Source organism: Scyliorhinus torazame, chromosome 2, assembly GCF_047496885.1.
Source record: "Scyliorhinus torazame isolate Kashiwa2021f chromosome 2, sScyTor2.1, whole genome shotgun sequence".
Taxonomy (NCBI): domain Eukaryota; kingdom Metazoa; phylum Chordata; class Chondrichthyes; order Carcharhiniformes; family Scyliorhinidae; genus Scyliorhinus; species Scyliorhinus torazame.
The window spans coordinates 63,276,089-63,303,139 of record NC_092708.1 but is presented as its reverse complement, the minus strand read 5'-3'; positions in this window follow the sequence as shown (position 1 = coordinate 63,303,139).

Here is a 27,051-nt window from a genome sequence, read left to right as displayed (position 1 = left end):
ATTGTCCCTTAATTGGAAAAAATGAATTGGGTACTCTAAATTTATTTTTAAATAAATATATATATTTTGTTCCGCTTGGGAATTTCTCACCGAAAAATCCCACACTTAATTTCTTTTTCTGCAGTGGGGAACTAAAGGAGTTGGCAAGGCCAGCTCCCCAGAGATCTGGGTGCCATTTTCCAAGGGGGCCCAGACCTCAAAGTGAGTTTGAGGGTTCCCCATACTCCTCACACACCGCACCCAAGACTACGCAACACCCCGCAGACATTGGCAACACCCCCATCCCTCTACCCTGGTGGGGCAAACTCCCCCCTCATCACTTAAAGTCTGCATGACTCCCACCCCCCAAACCACCCAGGCATGAGAGTGACCCGGCCCCACACCCATCCATCCTCGGAGGCATCGGAACATCGCACCCTACCCTCCCAAGTGGGCATACCCCGCTATAGGGTCACTGAGGGCATTCCAACTATAAGGCCCCACTTTACATACCCCTCCTTTCATGTCCCCTCCTTCATAACCCCCTTCATACCCCCTTCACACCCCCACCCTTCGCACCCCAATTAAATCCCTCTTTCATAGGCATGGCCCCTTCAGGCCCCGCCCCTTGGCAGTGCCAATCTGTCACCTGGGCACTCCCCCTCGTACACTAGCAGTGCCAAACTGACACCCCTGCATTGCCAGGTTGTCACTGCCAAGGTGTCACTTGACACTGTCCAGGTGTCATGGGCAATGCCATGGCACTGCCCTACCTTATCCCCGACCACCCGGGGGAATGCAATTGCCTCCAAGCCTCCCAGCATGGCCATCATGTCTGGCCTCCGTTCTGGAGGCCAGTACTGGTGGGTCCGGAGAACACCAGGAGCCAGCAGCCTTGAACTAGCTGTGTATATTTAAATGAGCCTTATGACTGATTTCAATATGCTTATGAGGGTCCACTGCACCCAACGTGTGCATGATCCAGATTGCCTCTGGTAAGGCAGGTTAGGTGCATTGTGCGCGGCTCAGCGTTTGGCCTTTTCTGCTGTGCATCCAGAGTAATGGGATCGACATCAGGTGCACTGGTAGGAAAACTGCGCCTTGTGTCCAATTTTATAAGAAAAACCCTCATGCTCTTAGAGCGATATGGGAGCACATTTCAGTGTTATCTCACTTTTTCTGTTATCATCTTTTTCAGGTTTTTCAAGATATATACTGGCCAAAGGCCAAGAAACCTGTTCTCAAATCCCTGCAATTAGGGAACACATACAATCCAAGGTGACCTGTCTTCCAATTATTCCACACATATTCATTCAATAACTCGCGTTGATAGGATACTAGAGATAAACATTTTCAGCATGAAGGGTAATGAGGGATAGAAAGTATTATTTTTGTGAGGTGGGGATCTATAAATGAGACTCTCTATTACTTAAAGAGCATTTCTAATCTAGGATGATGCACCTTCCAAGCTATTTCAAGCGAGTGCCTCCTGAATTGCTAAAACTGACAAAGTGCCTGATGGCAAACTAATAATCTGGAGGTCTTTAGCAGTTGTGGTAGAATAACTTATTTATAATTTCATAATCTGCTCTGTTTCTGAACTTTGGTTTCTTCTCCCTGTGTTCTTGATTTTACATGCATATAACCAAATTTCAACTGTTCATTCGGAGGTATGTTGTATTTTTTATTATTCTTTGAACGATCACAAAGTGCCATGAGATGACAGACCAGGGTGTTCAGCATGGGAGGTTTGGTGGGAGGTTCACGTAAAATTGGGCAGATGCCAACCCCACCGACTTCCCACCCACTCCCAAGTTCACCTGCCATAACACAGTAGGTGGGCGCCATATTTAAACAAATAATCAAGGGTCAATTAAGCTTGTTAACCAGCTAATTGACCCCGATAATGCATGGCACTCACCATTATTACATGGTTGGTGTGGGCATATCGCTTTTGTTAAAAAAAGTTTTGTTAAAGGGTAGGAAAGAAAGGGGGTATTATCTTGAACAGCAGCCCCCCACCGCCCCCCCCCCCCCCCCCCCGAATAAAGTATCCCCACTTTCCTGCTACTCGCTTGCTCATCAAAACCCTCTCCAAAATGTCTGGAGCCTCCCTGCCTGATACCCTGGACGTACCGTGCTCCAGGATCCATTGGGCCTTCTTTTGGGGACTGATTGCAGTCCTGCCATCAATCACTATGCACGCTTCAAACTGTTGGGACTGTTGGACTGCCAGCCAATCTGATTGTCCGGCAGCTCCTGAGGGCAGGACTTGCATCCCAAAGTCACACTGGCAGGCAATGTCTCTCCCCGCACAACATTGTAGCTGGAATGAGTCAGCTTCCCATCAACTTTGGTTATTGTGGGGATGGGCTGGACCTCCATGCCCTCAAGTAATTTGCAACCCATTATTGCTGCACTGACTCTTTGCTGGAGCAATTAAAACTGATCACGTTACACAGCTTGCACCTTTAATTATGCATGTTCCTTTACTTCCAATATTTAGCTGCACTTTCCTTAATAAGTGCAATGGTCTTTGACTTAACAACTCCCTCTGGAAGATGTTCGAACAACCCCCTGCATAAAAACATTTTTTTCTAATTTTTCTCTTTATTCCTTGAGTGACAGTTCTATATTTATTACACGCATCACTTAATTCCAAACAACAGGGAATCTGTCTCTCCCTGCTATTTTTTTCAAAACATTTCAGAAATTAAAAATCTCTAGTAAATCTCCTTTTGTCTTTATTGCTTGAGTAAAAGTAGCGACAATATCTCATGTCTTTTCTCAATTTCTCATCCCTGGTACCCTTCTTGTGAATCCATGCTGCCTGCTCTTTGGGCATTAATCTTCTAACTACAATGAGGTACTCAGCATTGCACACAATACCCCAAATGTGGTCATGCACACATTTATCATAATTTTGTTCAAATCTCCTATTTATAAAGGCACAAAATGCCACTGGTCTTTTCATTGTTCGGGACTTCGATGTTGTGGCCATTTCGGAGACATGGATAGAGCAGGGACAGGAATGGATGTTGCAGGTTCCGGGGTTTAGGTGTTTTAGTAAGCTCAGAGAAGGAGGCAAAAGAGGGGGAGGTGTGGCGCTGCTAGTCAAGAGCAGTATTACGGTGGCGGAGAGGATGCTAGATGGGGACTCTTCTTCCGAGGTAGTATGGGCTGAAGTTAGAAACAGGAAAGGAGAGGTCACCCTGTTGGGAGTTTTTTATAGGCCTCCTAATAGTTCTAGGGATGTAGAGGAAAGGATGGCGAAGATGATTCTGGATATGAGCGAAAGTAACAGGGTAGTTATTATGGGAGACTTTAACTTTCCAAATATTGACTGGAAAAGATATAGTTTGAGTACAATAGATGGGTCGTTTTTTTGTACAGTGTGTGCAGGAGGGTTTCCTGAAACAATATGTTGACAGGCCAACAAGAGGCGAGGCCACGTTGGATTTGGTTTTGGGTAATGAACCAGGCCAAGTGTTGGATTTGGTGGTAGGAGAGCACTTTGGGGACAGTGACCACAATTCGGTGACGTTTACGTTAATGATGGAAAGGGATAAGTATACACCGCAGGGCAAGAGTTATAGCTGGGGGAAGGGCAATTATGATGCCATTAGACGTGACTTGGGGGGGATAAGGTGGAGAAGTAGGCTGCAAGTGTTGGGCACACTGGATAAGTGGGGCTTGTTCAAGGATCAGCTACTGCGTGTTCTTGATAAGTATGTACCGGTCAGACAGGGAGGAAGGCGTCGAGCGAGGGAACCGTGGTTTACCAAGGAAGTGGAATCTCTTGTTAAGAGGAAGAAGGAGGCCTATGTGAAGATAAAGTGTGAAGTTTCGGTCGGGGCGATGGATAGTTACAAGGTAGCGAGGAAGGATCTAAAGAGAGAGCTAAGACGAGCAAGGAGGGGACATGAGAAGTATTTGGCAAGAAGGATCAAGGAAAATCCAAAAGCTTTCTATAGGTATGTCAGGAATAAGCGAATGACTAGGGAAAGAGTAGGACCAGTCAAGGACAGGGATGGGAAATTGTGTGTGGAGTCTGAAGAGATAGGCGAGATACTAAATGAATATTTTTCGTCAGTATTCACTCAGGAAAAAGATAATGTTGTGGAGGAGAATGCTGAGCCCCAGGCTAATAGAATAGATGGCATTGAGGTACGTAGGGAAGAGGTGTTGGCAATTCTGGACAGGCTGAAAATAGATAAGTCCCCGGGACCTGATGGGATTTATCCTAGGATTCTCTGGGAGGCCAGGGAAGAGATTGCTGGACCTTTGGCTTTGATTTTTATGTCATCATTGGCTACAGGAATAGTGCCAGAGGACTGGAGGACAGCAAATGTGGTCCCTTTGTTCAAAAAGGGGAGCAGAGACAACCCCGGCAACTATAGACCGGTGAGCCTCACGTCTGTAGTGGGTAAAGTCTTGGAGGGGATTATAAGAGACAAGATTTATAATCATCTAGATAGGAATAATATGATCAGGGATAGTCAGCATGGCTTTGTGAAGGGTAGGTCATGCCTCACAAACCTTATTGAGTTCTTTGAGAAGGTGACTGAACAGGTAGACGAGGGTAGAGCAGTTGATGTGGTGTATATGGATTTCAGCAAAGCGTTTGATAAGGTTCCCACGGTAGGCTATTGCAAAAAATACGGAGGCTGGGGATTGAGGGTGATTTAGAGATGTGGATCAGAAATTGGCTAGCTGAAAGAAGACAGAGGGTGGTGGTTGATGGGAAATGTTCAGAATGGAGTACAGTCACAAGTGGAGTACCACAAGGATCTGTTCTGGGGCCGTTGCTGTTTGTCATTTTTATCAATGACCTAGAGGAAGGCGCAGAAGGGTGGGTGAGTAAATTTGCAGACAATACTAAAGTCGGTGGTGTTGTCGATAGTGTGGAAGGATGTAACAGGTTACAGAGGGATATAGATAAGCTGCAGAGCTGGGCTGAGAGGTGGCAAATGGAGTTTAATGTAGAGAAGTGTGAGGTGATTCACTTTGGAAGGAATAACAGGAATGCGGAATATTTGGCTCATGGTAAAGTTCTTGAAAGTGTGGATGAGCAGAGGGATCTAGGTGTCCATGTACATAGATCCCTGAAAGTTGCCACCCAGGTTGATAGGGTTGTGAAGAAGGCCTATGGAGTGTTGGCCTTTATTGGTAGAGGGATTGAGTTCCGGAGTCGGGAGGTCATGTTGCAGCTGTACAGAACTCTGGTACGGCTGCATTTGGAGTATTGCGTACAGTTCTGGTCACCGCATTATAGGAAGGAAGTGGAGGCTTTGGAGCGGGTGCAGAGGAGATTTACCAGGATGCTGCCTGGTATGGAGGGAAAATCTTATGAGGAAAGGCTGATGGACTTGAGGTTGTTTTCGTTGGAGAGAAGAAGGTTAAGAGGAGACTTAATAGAGGCATACAAAATGATCAGGGGGTTGGATAGGGTGGACAGTGAGAGCCTTCTCCCGCGGATGGATATGGCTGGCACGAGGGGACATAACTTTAAACTGAGGGGTAATAGATATAGGACAGAGGTCAGAGGTAGGTTCTTTACGCAAAGAGTAGTGAGGCCGTGGAATGCCCTACCTGCTACAGTAGTGAACTCGCCAACATTGAGGGCATTTAAAAGTTTATTTGATAAACATATGGATGATAATGGCATAGTGTAGGTTAGATGGCTTTTGTTTCGGTGCAACATCGTGGGCCGAAGGGCCTGTACTGCGCTGTATTGTTCTATGTTCTATGTTCTATGTTCTATTGTTCTGTCTACCAGTACTTGCACTTACAAGGAGTTAGAGAATCAAATCTTTGGGTTGTTATGCTTCTGTTTCTTCTATGTAAGTATTTTCATTCATGGTTAATTTAGTTGAAACTATGGAACCTCTTAAAAAATGTTTCCATATTTCTTGGAGAACAGTAGAAGCGTCTCTATCATCACTAAGGCAAGAGCCAAATATCCAACTCAGCTATCAACATTCATGTTTGATGCCTAATTTAATCCCCATTGCCTTACGTTACTCATAATTAAATCTAGTCTCAGATATTAGCATTCAAAATGGCTTTTTTTAAGATAATGCAATTGAATTCCAGGGTATAGGTAAGGTCAAGGACAAGACATTTTTCTTCATGTAACTCTCCAATTATGTCATCTAAATGCATTATAAATGTTCAGACTTTGTCTCTAATATTGCCTGACATTTTGTTGAAAATGTTTATCACTCTTTACGTTCTTCCTAATACTTGCTTTAAGTCACTTTTACGATTTAAAATTGACGTACAGTACTCTTGCCGAGAAGAGCAAAAAAGGTAGGTTATTTGGCTTTACATTGATACTATTGAGGGAAATTTTATTTTGAAAAAGTCTCATTAATATTCCTCATTCCACATCTGCTTCTTTTACCTTTTGTCTGTCATGAAATGAATCAATCCTTAATTTTATGTCATTTTGGAAGGGCCTAATTGGTTTTTGTTTAGCAATAGATATGGCCTGGAATTCTCCGGCCATTCGCTGGTGACGAGATTCTCTGGTCCCACTGGCAGCGCACCCCCGTCCGCGGGTTTCCCAGGAGCGTGGGGTGGCTTCAATGGCAATTCCCATTGACAGCGGTGGGAGTAGAGAATCCTACCGCCATTCAACAACGCGTCGCCTCCCAACGCCGAGAAGCATACGGCCGGGAAGCTGGAGGATCCCATCCATGATGGTTGCATTTGTGATTATTATTGAGCAAAATTTGTGAAAATGGGAGCTGTTTTAAAATACTCTCAAATTAATGGCCGCTCATCACAAGTTTGTTTTGATGTTCGAAAATGCAGAATCTTGACTTGACTGTTGAATGGCAAAGTTGAGCTTTTGCAGTAGGATGCTGGGTTACTGAAGGTTTTGCGAGCCAATGTGCATTGAATTAATCAGCGATGAAATTTGTTGCTATCATTGCAACTCAATTGCATTGAAATAAATTGTAAAGGGATCTTCTGAATACTTGAGGTTGTCACTTGTTGATCAACGAGCTTCGCCATCATGAGACATATATTGCCTGAAGGCAACCTTCTCATCAGCAGTGTGTTGCTGTTCAGATAATGCAAAAGCAATTGGAGGTCAGTCACCCAGTGGAAGGCAATGTATGACTGGATCATTTGTGCATGATTGAGTACAACTGATGGTCTTAAATCTGGAGTAAAATTTTACACTTTTTAGCATAAACCTGTCCATTTGTAAAATAAATTAGCAGGATACCCTGAGAAATATTAAAAGCAATGTGACCACTCGAATGTCTCATCTTCAAATGCTGCTGCTTCACAAAAATGGGGAAGGTTACTTTTTAACAAAACTTTAATTTGCAAATTACTACAGCACATTCGATGTGACATTGCTCATGAGTAGTCTATACTCTGGAACATCGGCACAATGTTTTGTTGCTATGCTACAGCTATGTTTAACTCGGTCAGATCATTATAGCCACTGATCAAACACTCCATTTGGGGAAGTGGTCAAGATAGAGAAGTACAGTGCAGCTTGTTTATATAACTTTGGCAGCAATTAGTGGGGGAAATTGTAGCTGCTTCAAAATAACTTGTTGTTTTGCATTCTCTGCAGATTATTTGACATTTGTAACATACCGCTATAAGCTGCAGAATGTATCTGATAGATCCCCCATGCCATTATTCGCAAGTCATAGGTTATGCCACTGCAATGGAAGAAGTGCCGTGGTGTGGGAATGGGGGAAAGGCGCACATTTCCTGTGAAATAATTACATTTTTCTGGTTAGTTTCTGGGAAAGAAATAAAATACAGTTTTATCCTCAATGGATAAAGCTACGTAAGAATCCTGAAAAGAGGAAGTGCATTGTGGCTGCAAGAAGTGGAGGAATCATTTGAAAGTTGACACTGGTAACTTCTAGGAATGGCTCATGTGAGAGCGTGTGCACCAAAGTTTTCTGATAATGCATCTGAGACAGAGATATATCCTGAATCTATTAGGCTGCAGAAGACTCTCCAGATAATGCTTGTGGTCAAAGGAAAGGAACAGTGGGAGAAGTTAAAGCCCAAGAGTCTCGCTTCAGCAACATGAATGGATTGCAGGAAGAAGTTATTGATTCGACATGAGTTGTCAAGGTAAATTCAATCTGCAGATCCTGTCAACTACATCACTGGTCTCATTCACTGCCAAATTCACAGTATGCCCATCACCCACCTACCAATAACCTCTGTCAGTTAATAGTCAATTCTTTAGTTCATATGGTTTCCCTCACCCTCACAGGACATTTACAAGTCTTACACCCACAACTCATACATATTAAAAGCTATTCTGCCACCTCACCCAAACACATTCCAAGACATTTACAGTGATGTGTCATCCTTTCTTAAAGGAGAAAATGATGCATGAAACTTCCTGGGTGGGATTCTCCAATAATGGGGCTATGTCCCCACTCCAGTGTGAAAATGCGGGTGTTTCTCTCTGGACTTTCCTGAAGAAAATCCAGAGTGATTCTCCTACCTGCAGGGCACTAACAGGGCCCCGGAGTACTTCACGCAGCTCTGCCTGCCGATACGGGGCCCTGCAATTCCGGTCGGGAATCCGCTCATGCACACGGCGGCGGCCTTTGGCGGCTGCCCCGCGCGACATGACGGACTCACACCGCGTACTGGCCCTGAAAATATCGGCACCCCTGTGTGCTCCCGCAGATCAGTGGCCCCCTACCGCTAACCTGGCCTTCCATGATACCCCCCCAACCCCCAATCAGGATGCCATTGGACCGAGTCCGCAGCCACCGCCGGCCGTTCCTGACAGGCAAAACATGGTTCGAACCATGACGTCGGGAACTTGGCCAGTTTTCATCGGTGAATCACAGGGGGAGCCTCTGGGCGGTATTCTCTCCCCACCCCCCCAGCCGGGTGGGAGAATCGCCGGGGCGCCATGCGAATCGCGCCACGCCGCCCTCACATCCGCACATGGTTCTCCCACACCCCTGAAACCAGCGCCGCGCGAATCGCGCCGGGCCGCTTGGAGAAGTGCCGCAAACGGCGAGCGGCGATTCTCTGGCCCGGATGGGCCGAGCGGCCGCGCGTAAACGGCCTAGTCCCACCGGCGCCGTCCACACTTGGTCGCTGCCGGAGGGTACTTGTCGCAAAGGCTTGGGGGGCGGCCTGGGGGGGGGGGGGGGAGGGGGGGCTCCATTTCCGGGGGGGCCTCCGATGGGGTCTGGTCCACGATCGGGGCTCACCGATCGGTGGGCCGGCCTCTCCCCCCCGGGCCTACTTCCTTCCGCCGCCGGCCCCAGAACCCCGGCGCGATGTTGGTGAGGGGCAGGAGCGCTCCGCGAGGTTACCGCGCATGCGCTAGTTGGCGCCGGCCCAACTACGCATGCGCGGGACCCAAGGCGCCACGTCTTTCACGCGATGCCGGGTCTCTGACGCCATGCCGATGCCCCGCCCCTGTAAATCTGGCGACGCCCCTGCTAGCCCCACGGAGGGGGGAGAATAGGGGTCAGGGAACGGGCGCCGACGCTGGAGTAAAACGTTCCGGTTTTTACACCGGCGTCGGCTGGTTTAGCTCACCGGGCTAAATCGCTGGCTTTTAAAGCAGACCAAGGCAGGCCAGCAGCACGGTTCAATTCCCGTACCAGCCTCCCCGAACAGGCGCCGGAATGTGGCGACTAGGGGCTTTTCACAGTAACTTCATTGAAGCCTACTTGTGACAATAAGCGGTTTTCATTTCATTTCAATTAGAGTCCCGTTGGGAGACTCCCGCCCTCTGTCTTTCCGTAGGCAGTGGGCGTCGTCAATTGAGTCAATGGAAGGGAGGCGGGTTTGTGTGATGGACTGGGTGATGTTCATGACATTTTCCCTGTGCCTGCGTGGGTTTCCTTCGAGTGCTCCAGTTTCCTCCCACAAGTCTCGAAAGACATGCTGTTAGGTAATTTGGACATTCAGAATTCTCCTCAGTGTGCCCAAACTGATGCTGGAGTGTGGAAACTGGGGGCTTTTCACAGTAACTTCATTGCAGTGTTAATGCAAGCCTATTTGTGACACTAATAAAGATTATTATTATTATTGTTTTAATGAAGTCACATCAAACCTCCTGGGGCGAAATTCTCCGGTATCGGCATGATGTCCGCCGACTGGCGCCCAAAACGGTGCAAATCAGTCGGGCATCGCGCCGCCCCAAAGGTGCGGAATGCTCCGCGCATGCGCAGTGGAGGGAGTCTTTTCTGCCTCCGCCATGGTGGAGACCGTGGCGAAGGCGGAAGGGAAAGAGTGCCCCCACGGCACAGGCCCGCCCGTGGATCAGTGGGCCCCGATCGTGGGCCAGGCCACTGTGGGGGCACCCCCCGGGGCCAGATCGCCCCGCGCCCCCCCCAGGACCCCGGAGCCCGCCCGCGCCGCCTTGTCCCACCAGTAAGGTAGGTGGTTTAATCTATGCCGGCGGGACAGGCATTTTAGCGGCGGGGCTTCGGCCCATCCGGGCCAGAGAATCGCGGGGGGGGCCCCGCCAACCGGCGCAGCGCGATTCCCGCCCCCGCCGAATCTCCGGTGCCGGAGAATTCGGCAACCGGCGGGGGCGGGATTCACGCCAGCCCCCGGCGATTCTCCGACCCGATGGGGGGTCGGAGAATCTCGCCCCTGAAGTCTGACACCTGGGGCGGGATTCTCCCCTACCCGGCGGGCGGGGGGTCCCGGCGAGATGGAGTGGCGAGAACCACTCCGGCATCGGGCCGCCCCAAAGATGCAGATTTCTCTGCACCTTTAGGGGCCAAGCCCTCCCCGTGAGGGGCTAGGCCCGCGCCGGAGTGGTTGGCGCCACGCCAGCCGGGGCCGAAAGGATTTTGCCGGGCGGCGGAAATCCGTGCATGCGCGGGAGCATCAGCGGCTGCTGACGTCATCCCCATGCATGCGCAGGGTGGGTGTCTCTTCCGCGTCGGCCATGGTGAAGACTGTTTTTGCCGAGGCAGAGGGAAAAGAGTGCCCCCACTGCACAGGCCCGCCTGCGGATCGGTGGGCCCTGTGGGAGAACCCCCTGGGGCCATATTGCCCCGCGCCCCCCCCCAGGACCCCAGAGCCCGTCTGCGCCGCCAGTCCCGCCGATAAGGTAGATGGTTTGATTCACGTCGGCGGGACTGGCATGACAGCAGCGGGACTTTGGCCCATCACGGGCCAGAGAATTGCTGGGAGGTGGGGGGCCCGCTGACCGGCGCGGCGCGATTCCCGCCCCCACCGAATGTTCGCTGCCGGAGAATTCAGCGGCCGGCGGGGGCGGGATTCACGCCGCCCCCCCCCCGGCGATTCTCCGATCCGGCGGGGGGGTCGGAGAATCCCGCCCCTGAATCCAAGATTGAATGTTCATCATGTAAGGGTCCTTCCTGTTTGTGCCTGTTTACTCCCTGTTTATTCCCTTGTTTTCCCCTTTCGTTTCTGCTGCTACATTTTTGATCCATGGATGATTAATCGACATGTCACTTTAAGGAAACTGGCCTGTGCCTTTAATTCAAGCTGGAAGATCCAGATGGCTGCGCTGTTTTAGACTGACACCAGTGATGACTCGGATTGTTTGATGTGGTTGATGGCCAATTAATGGTCCCAAAAGGAGGTGCTCTATCCAGTAACAGGTGGTGATTGAATCTGACCCCACTGATACGTTTTCAGAGTCGCAAGGGCTTGTTTTTCGTTTCACTTTTGCCTGCAGCTGGAATGGAGGGTTCAATTAATTTCTCTCCCAAAGGATCCAGCTAAACTGTCTTGATAAGGCCAATGTGAGGGTTGATTATCTCTCCAATAAGTCTGGGTGTTATTCTCTCAAGACTGCAAAGGCTTGAAATCCAACCCCAAACTGAGGGAAAGGTTTGATGTGAGAGTGAGTGTTTTAGGATAGAAATAGGCCTGAATGTGAATATTTGAGTTGAAGGCCCAGTTTAATAAGAACTAAAGTGATTCTCCAGAAGGCCTGCTTGCCTGTAAGCATCATACTGAATGACTCTGCAAAGAAGACCATCGTCAGCTGAAACCAGAGGCTTTGATCAACCGGCAGGCCATCAGGTTCACCATCAGAAGCAAAGACCCTCATCTTTTGACCTTCATCCTTATTATTTTTACCCTTTCTCTCCCCCCCTCAGTGTTTGTCTGTCTTATGTGTGTGGGTAGAGTGTGGGACAGTTAAAGGGGTAGTTGGTGAGCTTGTTGTTATTCTGTTGCATGCACTGCATATTTCACCATTAATCTTGTTATAAATAAACAGTAATTGTCCTTCAAGTTACAAACCTGGTGGCTGTAATTATTAGGCAGCCAAGGGCCAACGATTGCAGGATTTTTAGAAGAATTACTGTTTAATTCACTTGTGTTGTGACTCCAGGGCACGTGGGGTTGGAATTGACCGTGCACTTGCCCAGGGTAGCGTAACAATCAACACACTGCAACAATATATATATTTACTGATCTAAACTGATCTTAGGATCTATTTATAACACAATAAAATCAGAATTGTGTCAATTTAAAGTGGCACAACTGTTGGTATAAGAGTCTGACGGTAGAATAGATGCTGCAAGAATATATGATCGAAACCTTTTCCACTGCTCTCTTTAGGATTGACAATTGCTAAGTTTGCACTCAAGTGGAACCTGTAATAGATAAAAGTTTAGCAGAGACTTTGTCATTCGTCAGGACACTAGATGTTCAAATGGTGATAGAAAAGGAGCCTTTCCAAGATGTCTTTACAATTAACAGGCCTGATTAGATCTCCAACTGGAATTACATTTGAAGTGTCAGCTATTTGGACTTTTAAAAATTAGAGGTGACAGAAGATTTACTTATATTGGGCAATAGCTGGCAGTTGAGGCTATTGCTTCTAAAATTGAATGCAGAGCGAATCTCTCTTCAAAGGGCTCTTTTAAAAAACTTTCAAATGTATTTGGTGTGCTGGAATACAACTTTTATTTTGCAGAATGCAGCAGAATTTTCAATTAGAGAAAAAAGAAAAATCAATAAAAAAAATAACCTACTCTTCCCTAGTTGTTACCTGTTGTGCACACAAGATAGTTTTATTTTGTTTGTCCCTTTAGTATACATTGATTATTCTTAATAACTGTGCCACCAATGCTGTGACATTGAAGTGACTTTGCAACTTCCAAATTAGGCAAACTATTAAAGGTTTGAAAATGGCAAATTATGCCGGAGTTCAGGAGGTAATGCATCAGACATAACAGAGTTGAATTTTCCAGAAAAGTACTTTCAGTCAATTATGACATCATGTCCAAAACTAGAATTGCTGACTGTAGGAGAAATGTACTCTGAATATGTCCTCCAAATGCTAATTAAACCATGATAGCTTATAGATACACAAGCTCCTATCTACGTCTAGAAATAACCATCAAGACCACAGTCCTTGAGCAGAGTGTTAAGATGTCTTGCTTCATCTGGCACTTTTGGTCATATCTTTGTTGACAAATCCCAGCGAAGTTAGGCCAATCCATTAGTTTGAACCCAGTCAGTGATGCTTCAATGATTTGGCAGTTATCAAGGAAGATTACTTCCCGAGGGGAGAACTCTTTTGAGATGTCCCTTTCTAATCAGTTCACAGTGCTGATGGACTGTATTCTCTGATTCTGGAGCGAAGTCCCCACGCCGGTATGGGAACAGTGGCAGGTAAAATTGTGCATAAAGGCGACCGATATCCAGTTTTGCTGGGGGCTAGCAGGACGGCAGCGTAGAGCACCCGGCTTTAGCTGCCGATATACCCCGGGGAATTGCCAGGTCCGTGGCGACGGCCGCTCGTGTACCCGGTCCGCAAAGTAGTGCTTCCCCTTTGGCTGGCTCACGCTCCCCAGACCCCCCCCCCCCCCCCCCACACACAGTGCCCCAGCCCTGAATAATGTCGCCCCCTGCCCACGGATCGGCCCTCCCCTGATTGTGTCGGCGCTGGACTGAGTCCCCAGCCGTCATGCCGAGTTCCCGACGGGTGAGACCACACGTGTCCCATTCTGTCGGGAACTCGGCTGGCCAGGGGCGGAGTATCCGGGGGGCGGGACTCAGGCAACGTCCTGAGGCCGTCGATACGTGGTTCGGCGTACTCCTAGAATACGCTGCTTTGGAGGGGGCGGAGCATCGTGAGAGCGGCGCAGCCCCCGATTTGGTCGTGAACTCGGATTCTCCGGCCGGTCGCCGAACGCGGTTTCGGCGTCTGCGATCCGAGAATCCAGCCCGATGTACTTTCTTCAGAAAGGATAAGGATATGATAGATAATAAGATGGTACCAGATAAACCAGTACCGAATGGCCTCCTTCTGCATTGTAAATTCTATGAAATCTATAAAATAACAATGTTTAATTTTCAGCCTTCAATCCTTAGTTTAGTTCTATTTATTTAATTGTCTTTTTGGCAGAAGGTATAGGATTATTGTAACTTATGTCCCAGTATAATCAGGAAGTACATCTCCAACAAAAAGGTAGAATGGGCAAGATTGCTTCAGTTAGATCCAGCCGAATAGAGGTAGCTGGATATTTTATTTCATTCATTCACAGGATGCAGCTGCTGCAAGCAAGGCCAGCATTTATTGTCCATTTTTAATTGCCTTCAAGAGGCACATAAATGAGCCAATTTCTTGAACTGCTGCAGTCCGTCCTAATGGTTTTGATGCAACTGAATGACTTAGCAAGATAAGAGTTGTGTGGTTCTGGAGCTACATATAGACCAGACCAGCTAAGGACAGTGGATTTCCTTTTTCCAAGGACATTAGCAAACCAATTGGCTTTTTAGAATAACCCAGGTAACCATTACCAATGCCAGCAATTTTATTCCAAATTTGATATCCAACTAGTGTGGCTGAATTTAATTATTAGTCTAGACCTCAGGGTTACTAGTCCAATAGCATAATTACGATGCTATCATACCCATTAATAAAAGATAAAAGTAGGTTAACCAGAGCCATACATTTCAAGGGAGGTTAAACTTAAGTTCAATAGTTTGGAAGGAGAAGGTCTAGTGGCGCAGCCGGTAGTGTCCATTCCCCTGAACCAGAAACTCCGAGTTGAAGTCCCACGCTGGGACTCAATTGCCTGGGTGAGGAGACCCTAAATTAATTTAAATTTTTATCAATCTTTGACACTGATCTCCACGGCAAAGTTAAAACCATCAAGCAGTTAATGTCGAATTACTGTAACTGAGCTTTCTTTGTAATTCTGTCCATTTGTTTAATCAAGTAAGCAATATATTAATTAACTCAATACTTGATATTTCAGAATGTGCTTCTAAAGTGTGCCAGAATTTTCTAGCTGTTGGGATTCCCTTTTCCCGCTGGCTGCGCATCCCCGCGTGGGTTTCCCAGCGGCGTGTGGTGGCTCCAATGGGAAATCCCATTGACAACAAGTGGGAAGAGAGAATCACCACCGCCAGTGAGCAGTGTGCTGCTGAGAAACACGGGTTACACTTCAGTTTGATTGTGAAACACCCTGCCACATCGCTGCCCTTGTTGCAATGAACGCCACACTGATGGGCCTGTAAAGTTTGTCTATTCCCGTTCTTTACCTGTGTCGCCCAGAAGGATTGCGGTACACATGGGAGCCTCCAGTTTCTGACACTGACCAATGTTGCGGCCGTGGTTGGAGAGAGAAGGGGTGTTCTGCTCTTGCTGGCTGGCACCATTGTCCACAAGGACACCACTCTACAGTGGTCCTCAGGAAGAGGCACTTATGGTCTCGAGAAGGTGCAAGTGTGCGGTGAACTCCTCTGAGCGTACCCCAGTTCAGATGGAATTTCGCATTGGGTCCAAGCCTCAAACATTTCTTCGGGAACCAGAGACCCACAGCCTGAATCGCCTTGTGGAAATGCCCTCTGTGCACTTTCACATTGCGTAGAGAGGTTTCCGGTATGGCCTAGTGCTGCACACCCTTTACTTTCTTGCCCATCACCCAAACGTGCTTTTGCGCACCTTGTTGCCGTCCAGTGGCAGAGGTCCCCAGTGGAGGTCTCTCTATGGAGAAGTCCTCCTCCTTAACATTGGGGACCTGCAATGGCGGGTGTGGCATGTAGCTGTCCCATGCAACTGTAGATTGCATCAATTCACGCACTACCAAGAAGCCTGCCTTTTTTGAGGCTTTGTGGAGTCCATTGACCATGTGTATATGGGTTAAACATAGAACATAGAACTGTACAGCACAGTACAGGCCCTTCGGCCCACGATGTTGTGCCGAACTAGTCTGAAACTAAGACCAAATCAACCGACTCCCAATCATTCTAGTGCACTCCGTATGCCTATCCAATAACCCCTTGAAAGTTCCTAAAGTGTCCAACTCCACTACCGTAGCTGGGAGTGTGTTCCACGCCCCAACCACACTCTTCGTAAAGAACCTACCTCTGACATCCCTCCTATATCTTCCACCATGAACCTTATAGTTATGCGCCCTTGTAACAGCTACATCCACCCGAGGAAAAAGTGGGTGAACAATCACTCTATCTATCCCTCTCATCATCTTATACACGTCAATTAAGTCACCTCTCATCCTCCTTCGCTCAACCTTTCCTCATAAGACCTACCCTCCAATCCAGGCAGCATCCTGGTAAATCTCCTTTGCACCCTTTCCAATGCTTCCACATCCTTCCTATAATGAGGTGACCAGAACTGCACACAATACTCCAAATGTGGTCTAACCAAGGTCTTGTACAGTTGCAGCATAACCTCACGGCTCTTAAACTCAATCCCCCTGTTAATAAATGCTAACACACTATTGGCTTTCTCCATGGATCTATCCACTTGGGTGGCAACTTTCAGAGATCTATAAACATGAACTCCGAGATCTCTCTTCTTCTCCACATTCTTCAGAACCCTGCCGTTAACCCTGTAATCCGCATTCAAATTTGTCCTACCAAAATGAATCACCTCACACTTATCAGGGTTAAACTCCATCTGCCAGTTTTCAGCCCAGCTCTGCATCCTATCAATGTCTCTTTGCAGCCTACAACAGCCCTCCACATTATCCATTACTCCACCATTCTTGGTGTCATCAGCAAATTTACTAACCCAACCTTCAACTCCATCATCCAAATCATTGATAAAAATCACAAATAGCAGAGGACCCAGCACTGATCCCTGTGGTACACTGCTGGTGACTGCGCTCCAGGATGAAAATTTACCATCTACCACCACCCTCTGTCTTCTATGTGATAGCCAGTTACTGATCCAATCGGCCAAATTTCCCTCTATGCCATGCCTCCTTACTTTCTGCATGAGCCGACCATGGGGCACCTTATCAAACGCCTTACTAAAATCCATGGATACAACATCAACTGCTCTATCTTCATCTATGTACTTAGTTACCTCCTCAAATAATACAATCAAACTTGTGAGGCAAGACTCACCCCTCACAAATCCGTGCTGACTATCCTGGATTAAGCTGTATCTTTCCAAATGATCATAAATCCTATCCCTCAGGACTCTTTCCAATAATTTACCTATGGCCGAAGTGAGACTAACCGGCCTATAATTCCCAGGGTTATACCTATTCCCTTTCTTGAACAGGGGACAGCATTCGCCTCTCTCCAGTCTTCTGGCACTATTCCTGTAGACAGTGAGGACATAAAGATCAAAGCCAAAGGCTCTGCAATCTCATCCCTTGCCTCCCAAAGAATCCTAGGATATATCCCATCAGGCCCAGGGGACTTATCTATCCTCAGGCGTCTCAAAATTTCTAACACTTTGGACTGCAATCCCTTTTCAGTTATTTAAGAAACCTTTAGTTACAATTTTGTTTGCACTTCAGTCCTAAGGTCCTGATCTATGGGAGAGGGGTGGGGAAGGAGGAGAACCTCCTCATGATCCTGCTCCTGGGCCTGGCCAAATTTGCCATCAACAGGTTCAGGCAGCACAGGACCAAGGGTGCCATCTGAATTGACAGTCTGCCCCTCTACTCGAGCTACATTTGCGGCCAAGTGCCCTGAAGAGGGAGCCTCTGGCACTGTTGTAGGATGAAGAAAATGCAGCACGGTAGCACAGTGGTTAGCATAGTTGCTTCACAGCTCCAGGGACCCGGGTTTAATTCCGGCCTCGGGTCACTGTCTGTGTGGACTCTGCACGTTCTCCCCGTGTCTGCGTGGGTTTTCTCCGGGTGCTCTAGTTTCCTCCCACAGTCCAAAGATGTGCAGGTTAGGTGGATTGGCTATTCTAAATTGTCCTTGAGAGGTGAGGTTAGGTGGGGCTACTGGGTTACGGGGATAGGTAGGAAGTGCGGGCCTAAATGGGGTGCTCTTTCCAATGGCCGATGCAGACTCAATGGGCCGAATGGCCTCCTTCTGTACTGTAAATTCTCTGATTCAATGATATGATCCGGAGGCCCTGAAAACTCAAGAGGCTGCCGCGGGTCAGGCTGAGCGCGATGATGCCATGGAGGCAGCAAGACATGGGAGACATTCCCGTAAGATTTTAATTGCTGACAGGTTCCATGAAGAGTAAATTTAAATGTGGACATATGGCCACATTTTCCTAGCCCTCAATGCCATTCCCTTTCATCTCCGGGGATGTCCAACCACTCGCTTCAAAAATTAGTCCAGCATTCGCATAAGTGCATTCTGGCCTCATGAATCATCAGGCCACCATTTCTGTTTTGGTCCACGGTGCCATGTGAATGCATTCACCCTGGTAACTGAGAGTCCACTGAGCAATGAGAGTGAGGCGAGAGATGATTGAAGCTTTTGCTGCCAGAGAATGGTGCAAACTCGAGAGCTGTGATGAGGAAATATCGAGGGAGCTCTAGAGATTGCACCATTCTCTGGCAGCAAAAGCTTCAATCATCTCTTGCCTCACTCTCATTCCTCAGTAGACTCTCAGTTACCAGAGTGAATGCACTCACATGGCGCCTATACCCATCTCTGAAATACAGGACATGCCTATGCTCCTGCACTCCTTTGCTCAAGGCCTCAAGGGCCTGGTGGTTGAAACGGTGTGCTGCCTTAAGCTGGTGGCGGATGGATGAATCAGCTCCCAACCTACCAGGCGAATGGTGAATACTCAACTGTGTATAATTAATTAACTTAAATCGCAAAATTGGGCACAAGTTCCGTCATCCCAAGCAGTGTATTGACTGCTGCCAAAACCGCCTGCCACCACACTTTGTTTTATAAATGGAAAATTACATCCATAATTTATATTCTAAACTGGCGTATTGTGCAGCCCATTTTGGAATTTTAAGCGAGTGACAGTGGTAAATATTTGGGGAGTATAACCCGTCAATAGGACAAGCAATAATACAAGTTATGAGTACAAGCCCGAGTAACATTTGAACATTCACACCGACACCCCCATTCAATAAGACCATGGCTGATTTAATATGGCCGCAGCTCCAGAACAAAGAACAAAGAAAATTACAGCACAGGAACAGGCCCTTCGGCCCTCCCAGCCTGTGCCGATCCAGATCCTTTATCTAAACCTGTCACCTATTTTCCAAGGATCTACTTCCCTCTGTTCCCTCCGTTGGAATTTAGAAGGATGAGGGGGGATCTTATAGAAACATATAAGATTATGAAGAGAATAGATAGGATAGATGCGGGCAGGTTGTTTCCACTGGCGGGTGAAAGCAGAACTAGGGGGCATAGTCTCAAAATAAGGGGAAGTAGATTTAGGACTGAGTTTAGGAGGAACTTCTTCACCCAAAGGGTTGTGAATCTATGGTATTCCTTACCCAGTGAAGCAGTAGAGGCTCCTTCATTAAATGTTTTTAAGATAAAGATAGATAGTTTTTTGAAGAATAAAGGGATTAAGGGTTATGGTGTTTGGGCCGGAAAGTGGAGCTGAGTCCACAAAATATCAGCCATGATCTCATTGAATGGTGGAGCAGGCTCGAGGGGCCAGATGGCCTACTCCTGCTCCTAGTTCTTATATTCTTATGTTCTTATGTTCCCTGCCTGTTCGTATATCTGTCTAGATGCATCTTAAATGATGCTATTGTGCCCGCCTCTACCACCTCCGCTGGCAAAGCGTTCTACGCACCCACCACCCTCTGCGTAAAAAACTTTCCACGCATATCTACCTTAAACCTTCCCCCTCTCACCTTGAAATCGTGACCCCTTGTAATTGACACCCCCACTCTTGGAAAAAGCTTGTTGCTATCCTCCCTGTCCATGTCTCTCATAATTTTGTAGACCTCAATCAGGTCCCCCCTCAACCTCCGTCTTTCCAACGAAAACAATCCTAATCTACTCAACGTTTCTTCATAGCTAGCACCCTCCATACCAGGCAACATCCTGGTGAACCTCCTCTGCACCCTCTCTAAAGCATACACATCCTTCTGGTAATGTGGCGACCAGAACTGCACGCAGTATTCTAAATGTGGCCTAACCAAAGTCCTATACAACTGTAACATGACCTGCCGACTCTTGTACTCAATACTCTGTCCGATGAAGGCAAGCATGCTGTATGCCTTCTTGACCACTCTATCGACCTGCGTTGCCACCTTTAGGGTACAATGGACCTGAACTCCCAGATCTCTCTGTACATCAACTTTCTCCAGGACTCTTCCATTGATCATATAGTCCGCTCTTGAATTAGATCTTCCAAAATGTATCACCTCGCATTTGCCTGGATTGAAGTCCATCTGCCATTTCTCTGCCCAACTCTCCAATCTATTTATATTTTGCTGTATTCTCTGACAGTCCTCCGCGCTATCTGCAACTCCACCAATCTTAGTATTATCTGCAAACTTGCTAATCAGACCACCTATACCTTCGTCCAGATCATTTATGTATATCACAAACAACAGTGGTCCGAGCACGGATCCCTGTGGAACACCACAGTCACCTTTCTTCATTTTGAGACACTCCCTCCCACCACTACTCTCTGTCTCATGTTCCTCAGCCAGTTCTTTATCCATCTAGCTAGTACACCCTGAACCCCATACGACTTCACTTTTTCCATCAACCTGCCACGGGAAACTTTATCAAATGCCTTACTAAAGTCCATGTATATGACATCTACAGCCCTTCCCTCATCAATTAACATTGTCACTTCCTCAAAGAATTCTATTAGGTTTGTAAGACATGACCTTCCCTGCACAAAACCATGCTACTTATCACTGGTAAGTCTATATTCTTCCAAATGTGAATAGATCCGATTCCTCAGTATCTTCTCCAACAGTTTGCCTACCACTGACGTCAAGCTCACAGGTTTATAATTCCCTGGAGTATCCCTGCTACCCTTCTTAAACAAAGGGACAATATCAGCAATTCTCCATGTCCTCCGGACCTCACCCGTGCTCAAGGATGCTGCAAAGATATCTGTTAAGGCCCCAGCTATTTCCTCCCTCGCTTCCCTCAGTAACCTGGGTAGATTCAATCCGACCTAGGGACTTGTCCACCTTAATGCCTTTTAGAATACCCAAAACATCCCCCTTCCTTATGCCAACTTGACCTAGAGTATTTAAACATCCATCCTTAGCCTCAACATCCGTCATGTCCCTCTCCTTGGTGAATACCGATGCAAAGTACCCATTAAGAATCTCACCCATTTCCTCTGATTCCACGCATAAATTCCCTCTTTTGTCTTTGAGTGGACCAATCCTTCATCTAGTTACCCTTTTGCTCCTTATGTACGAATAAAAGGCTTTGGGATTTTCCTTAACCCTGTTAGCCAAAGATATTTCATGACCCATTTTAGCCCTCTTTATTGCGCGTTTGAGATTTGTCCTACTTTCCGATATTCCTCCAAAGCTTCATCAGATTTAAGTCGCCTAGATCTTATGTATGCTTCATTTTTCATTTTAGCTAGTCTCACAATTCCACCCGTCATCCATGGTTCCCTAATCTTGCCATTTCTATCCCTCATTCTCACAGGGACATGTCTGTCCTGCCCTCTAATCAACCTTTCCTTAAAAGACTCCCACATTTCAAATGTGGATTTACCCTTAAACAGCTGCTCCCAATCCACATTCCCTAGCTCCTGCTGAATTTTGTTATACTTGGCCTTTCCCCAATTTAGCACTCTTTCTTTAGGACCACTCTCGTCTTTGTCCATGAGTATTCTAAAACTTACGGAATTGTGATTGTTATTCCCAAAGTAATCACCGACTGAAACTTTAACCACCTGGCCGGGATTATTCCCCAATACCAGGTCCAGTATGGCCCCTTCCCGAGTTGGACTATTTACATACTGCTCTAAAAAACTCTCCTGGATGCTCCTTACAAATTCTGCTCCATCTATGCCTCCAACACTACATGAGTCCCATTCAATGTTGGGGAAGTTGAAATCTCCCATCACGACCACCCCATTGCCCCTATATTTTTCTATAATCTGTCTGCATATTTGTACCTCTACTTCACGCTCACTTTTGGGAGGCCTGTAGTAAAGTCCCAACAATGTTAGTGCACCCTTCCTATTTCTTAGCTCTACCCATATTGCCTCAGTGCTCGAATCCTCCATCGTGCCCTCCTTAATCATAGCTGTGATATCATCTCTGACCAGTAATTTATCTCTTCCACCCCTTTTACCTCTCTCTCTATCCCTCCTGAAGCATCTATACCCTGGGATATTTAGTTGTCAGTCTTGCACTTCCCTGAACCAAGTCTCCGTAATACCAAAACATCATATTCCCAGGTACTAATCCAAGCCCTAAGTTCATCTGCCTTTCCTGCTACACTTCTCGCATTGAAACAAATGCACCTCAGACCACCTGTCCCTTTGCGTTCATCGTCCCTTCCCTGTCTACTCTTCCCCTTAGTCACATTGAGTTTATTATCTAGTACCTTACTGGCTTTAGTTGCTGCCTCTTTACTGCCCTCTAATTTCCTAATCTGGGTCCCATCCCCCTGCCACAGTAGTTTAAAACCTCCCCAACAGTGTTAGCAAAAGCACCCCCGAGGACATTGGTTCCAGTCCTTCCCAGGTGTAGACCATCCGATTTGTAATGGTCCCGCCGCCCCAAGAACCAGTTCCAATGTCCCAAAAATCTGAACCCCTCCCTCCTGCACCATCTTTCAAGCCACATATCCATTCTGACTATTCTTGAATTTCTACTCTGACTGTCTCGTGGCACTGGTAGCAATCCTGAGATTACTACCTTTGAGGTCCTACTTTTTAATTTATCTCCTATCTCCCTAAATTCTGATTGTAGGACCTCATCCCGTTTTTTCCTATATCGTTGGTGCCTATATGCACCACGACAACTGGTTGTTCACCCTCCCCCTTCAGTATGTCCTGCAGCCGATCCGAGACATCCCTCACCCGTGCACCCGGGAGGCAACATACCATTCGGGAGTCTCGTTTTCGACCATCAAAACGCCAGTCTACTCCCCTTACGATTGAATCCCCTATGACTATAGCCCTGCCAGTCTTTTTCCCGCCCTTCTGTGCAGCAGAGCCAGCCACGTGCTGTGAGCCTGGCTGTTAGGTGAATTGGCCAATGATAAATTGCCCTTAATGTCCAAATTGCCCTTGGTGTTGGGTGGAGGTGTTGAGTTTGGGTATGGTGCTCTTTCCAAGAGCTGGTGCAGACTCAAAGGGCCGAATGGCCTCCTTCTGCACTGTAAATTCAATGATAATCTATGATTAATCTAGGACAAAGGTTCGGCACAACATCGTGGGCCGAAGGGCCTGTTCTGTGCTGTATTTTTCTATGTTTTCTATGTTCTATGTACTACTGCCTTCCCCTGGTGAGTCATCTCCCCCAACAGTATCCAAAACGGTATACCTGTTTTGGAGGGAGATGACTGCAGGGGACACCTGCACTGCCTTCCTGCTCTTTCTCTGCCTATTGGTCACCCATTCCCTGTCTCCCTCACCAATCATAATCTGCGGTGTGACCAACTCACTGAACGTGCTATCCACGGCCTCCTCAGCATCGCGGATGCTCCAAAGTGAGTCCATCCGCAGCTCCAGAGCCGTCATGTGGTCTAACAGGAGCTGCAGCTGGACACACTTCCCGCACATGAAGGAGTCAGGGACATCGGCCGCGTCCCTGAGCACCCATATTGAGCACGAGGAGCATAACACGGGTCTGGGATCTCCTGCCATTTTTACACTTTACCTTAACTGATTACAAATATAATATCAAACAATGAATAAGTGAAAGGAATAAGGATTTTACTTACCAATCACAATACTTACCAACCCACGAAGAGTTAAATTTCTCCCAGCTACTTGCCTTCCCGACAGACCCCTTGCCACTGCTCCCGCCAAAAATCTGAAGGCCCCTTTTCCTGCAAGGTAAGTTTTTAAAGGGTAAACTTTTCCCGACAGACCGCTGGCCACTGCTCTCGCCAAATATCTGAAGCTATAACTTGCGGATAAAAGAAAAAGAAAAGAGAGAGCTTACCTGATATTCACTCACCCCCTTAGGTTAGAGGAGGTGGAAGGGTGGGAGACACTACAAGATTAGTGTCTCGGGTTTAGCAACTGCCCAACTTAAATAGAGGTAAAAATCAAACACTTAAGCACCTACCTGATTCCCAAGCTGCACTCCGGCTCCCTCTCTCTCTCCCGCTCCTGGAAATGAAGGCTGCTCGAACCTGGGGGCAAGTTTAAACACCTACCTGAATCCCAAGCTGCGCTCGCTGCACTCCGGCTCCCTCGCTCACTTCCGCTCCCAGAAATGAAGGCCGCTGGAACCTGGGGGCAAGTTTAAACACCTACCTGAATCCCAAGCTGCACTCGCTGCACTCCAGCTCCCTCTCTCTATCCCGCTCCCGGAAATTAAGGCCGCTGGAACCTGGGGGCAAGTTTAAACACCTACCTGAATCCCAAGCTGCACTCGCTGCACTCCGGCCCCCTCTCTCTCTCCCACTCCCGGAAATGACTTTCCACTTCCTAGTTTTCCCCCATAGCTCTTGATTCCCTTGGGCTTTGGTGATAGAGGAGTTTGACTAGACATTATCAAAAATCTATGTAACTCAGTCGTGAATAAATCCAATGACTCAGCCTCTATTGCTTTCTGGGGACGAGAACTCCACAGACTTACGACCCTTTGAGGGAAAAAATATTCTCCAAATGTGTCTTAAAAGGAATACTTCTTGTTCTTAAACCATGTCCGCTGTGATGATATTGCTTCCATGCGTTATAATGTAAAGGTGCTCAGCAGAGCAGGAGTTAACTTGGGACTAGAGAGTGCCACTGCCCACAGTATGATGTATGTAGTCACATGTTCAGAGAAAGGTCCAGAACAGAACTCGGTAAGTAGCATGCCGGCATGGAAGAGCTCCATGGAAGACCATCCTTCGAACTGTACATCTCGGTCTTTTGGCTAAGATCAAGTGTAGTGTAGATTGACCTTTTGGCTCAGATCTGGTATGTCTCTCTTTTGGGGACCATGAATTGGATTCAATTTGAATTGGTTTTTGGAGCAGGCGAGGAGCTGGATTAGGGGTTCGCCCCTGACCCCTGGCTTTGTAACTCAGAAAAGGTTTTTTTAAAAAGTGTTTATGTTTAAACATTCGAGCCTCACGATCTCATCAATGAGCCACCACCACGGCAACATAAAGAACCCATACTCAGCACATAAAATGACATCCCCTAGTTCTAGTTTCTTCCATAAATGGGAAACATCCTCTCAACATCCACCCTGCCAAGTTCTCTCACTATCTTGTAGGTTTTGATAAGATCGCCTCTCATTCTTCTAAACTCCAATGTGCATAGGCCCAACCTGTTCAACCTTCCTTCATAAGATAAGCCCTTCACCCCAGGAGTGAGCCCAATGAGCTTTCTCTGAATAGCTTCTCACGCAATTATATCCTTTTTCAAATAAGGAGAGCAAAACTATACACAATCCAGCAGATGCAACTTCACCAAGGCCCTGTACAACTGCAGTAAAACCTCTCTGCTTTTATATTCTTTTCCCCTCACTTGCTTTCCTATTTACTTGCTGTACCTGCATACTAATTTGTGATTCCCGTCCCAGTGTTTAGAATGTCCACATGAAATTCCTCTACCCTCCATTCTGATTTTGCATTCACAGCCTTCTTTTGTACATTAATGTGTTTAAAACAAAACTAATTAAATGCCTTAGCTAAAATAATGGGAAAAGGAATGCCATATAAAATCATTAAGTGATCGTCTATTAATATTTCCAACAAGAACCTCTGAGCTTATAATCTTTACAAGCCTACAACAATAAACACTCAACTGGATTTTTCTCTGTAGAAAATCACTGAACCCAATGGCCATCGATCAAAAATGGAATAAAATTCCATATTTGGTGATAACAAATGAAAATAATTTTTGTTGGCCTTTTTAAAATATAAAATCTTCTTCATTAAGATAGTGCTGCTGAACAGCTGTCTTTGCTGTGTAATCAGTAATCTGTCAAAGTTTAAAATTCTCCTGTCCTATGAGACAACTCCAGTAAAGCTTGCCAGACCTGAGATCATTATGTGTTAATGTAAACTCCTGTGTAAACGTATCCCATATGTTTTTCACCAGTTGACCACTAATCATTCTGAATATGTAATGTTTGACTGCTAAAGTCATGGGCATTAGAATTCAACAGTCCCTCGGATTTTCCATAGACGCAGGATTTGAGGAAAGTTAACCCATTGCGGTAAAATAAATTGTTTTTAAAAATGTACAAAAATTGAAAGTTTGATCGCTGCTAATTAGTGTGGCAGCAAAGGATTGGTTACAATGTATACGTTTATTATACTTTCATAAGTAGCGGATTGGCATTTCACAGAGAAAGCACACTTTTGAAATAAGATATTATAATGGAACTTAGTCTCTGACTTTTACTGGCATCCTCACACTGAACTATGGCAATGTGACTGTGAAGGGCAGGCAGTGGCATAGTGGTATTGTCACTGGAGTTGTAATCCAGAGACCCAGGGTCATGCTCTGGGGTCCCAGGTTTGAATCCCACCAAGGCAGATGGTGAAATTTGAATTTAATAAAAATCTGGATTCAAATGTCTAATGATGACCATGAAACCATTGCCGATTGTTCCAGAAACCCTTCCGGTTTACTAACGCCTTTTAGGGAAAGAATTCTGCCATCCTTATCTGATCTGGCCTACATGTGGCTCCCGGCCTACATGTGGCTCCCGACCCACACAGCGATGAGGTTGACTCTTAACTGCCCCCACTGAACTGGCCTAGCAAGCCACTCAGTTCAAGGGC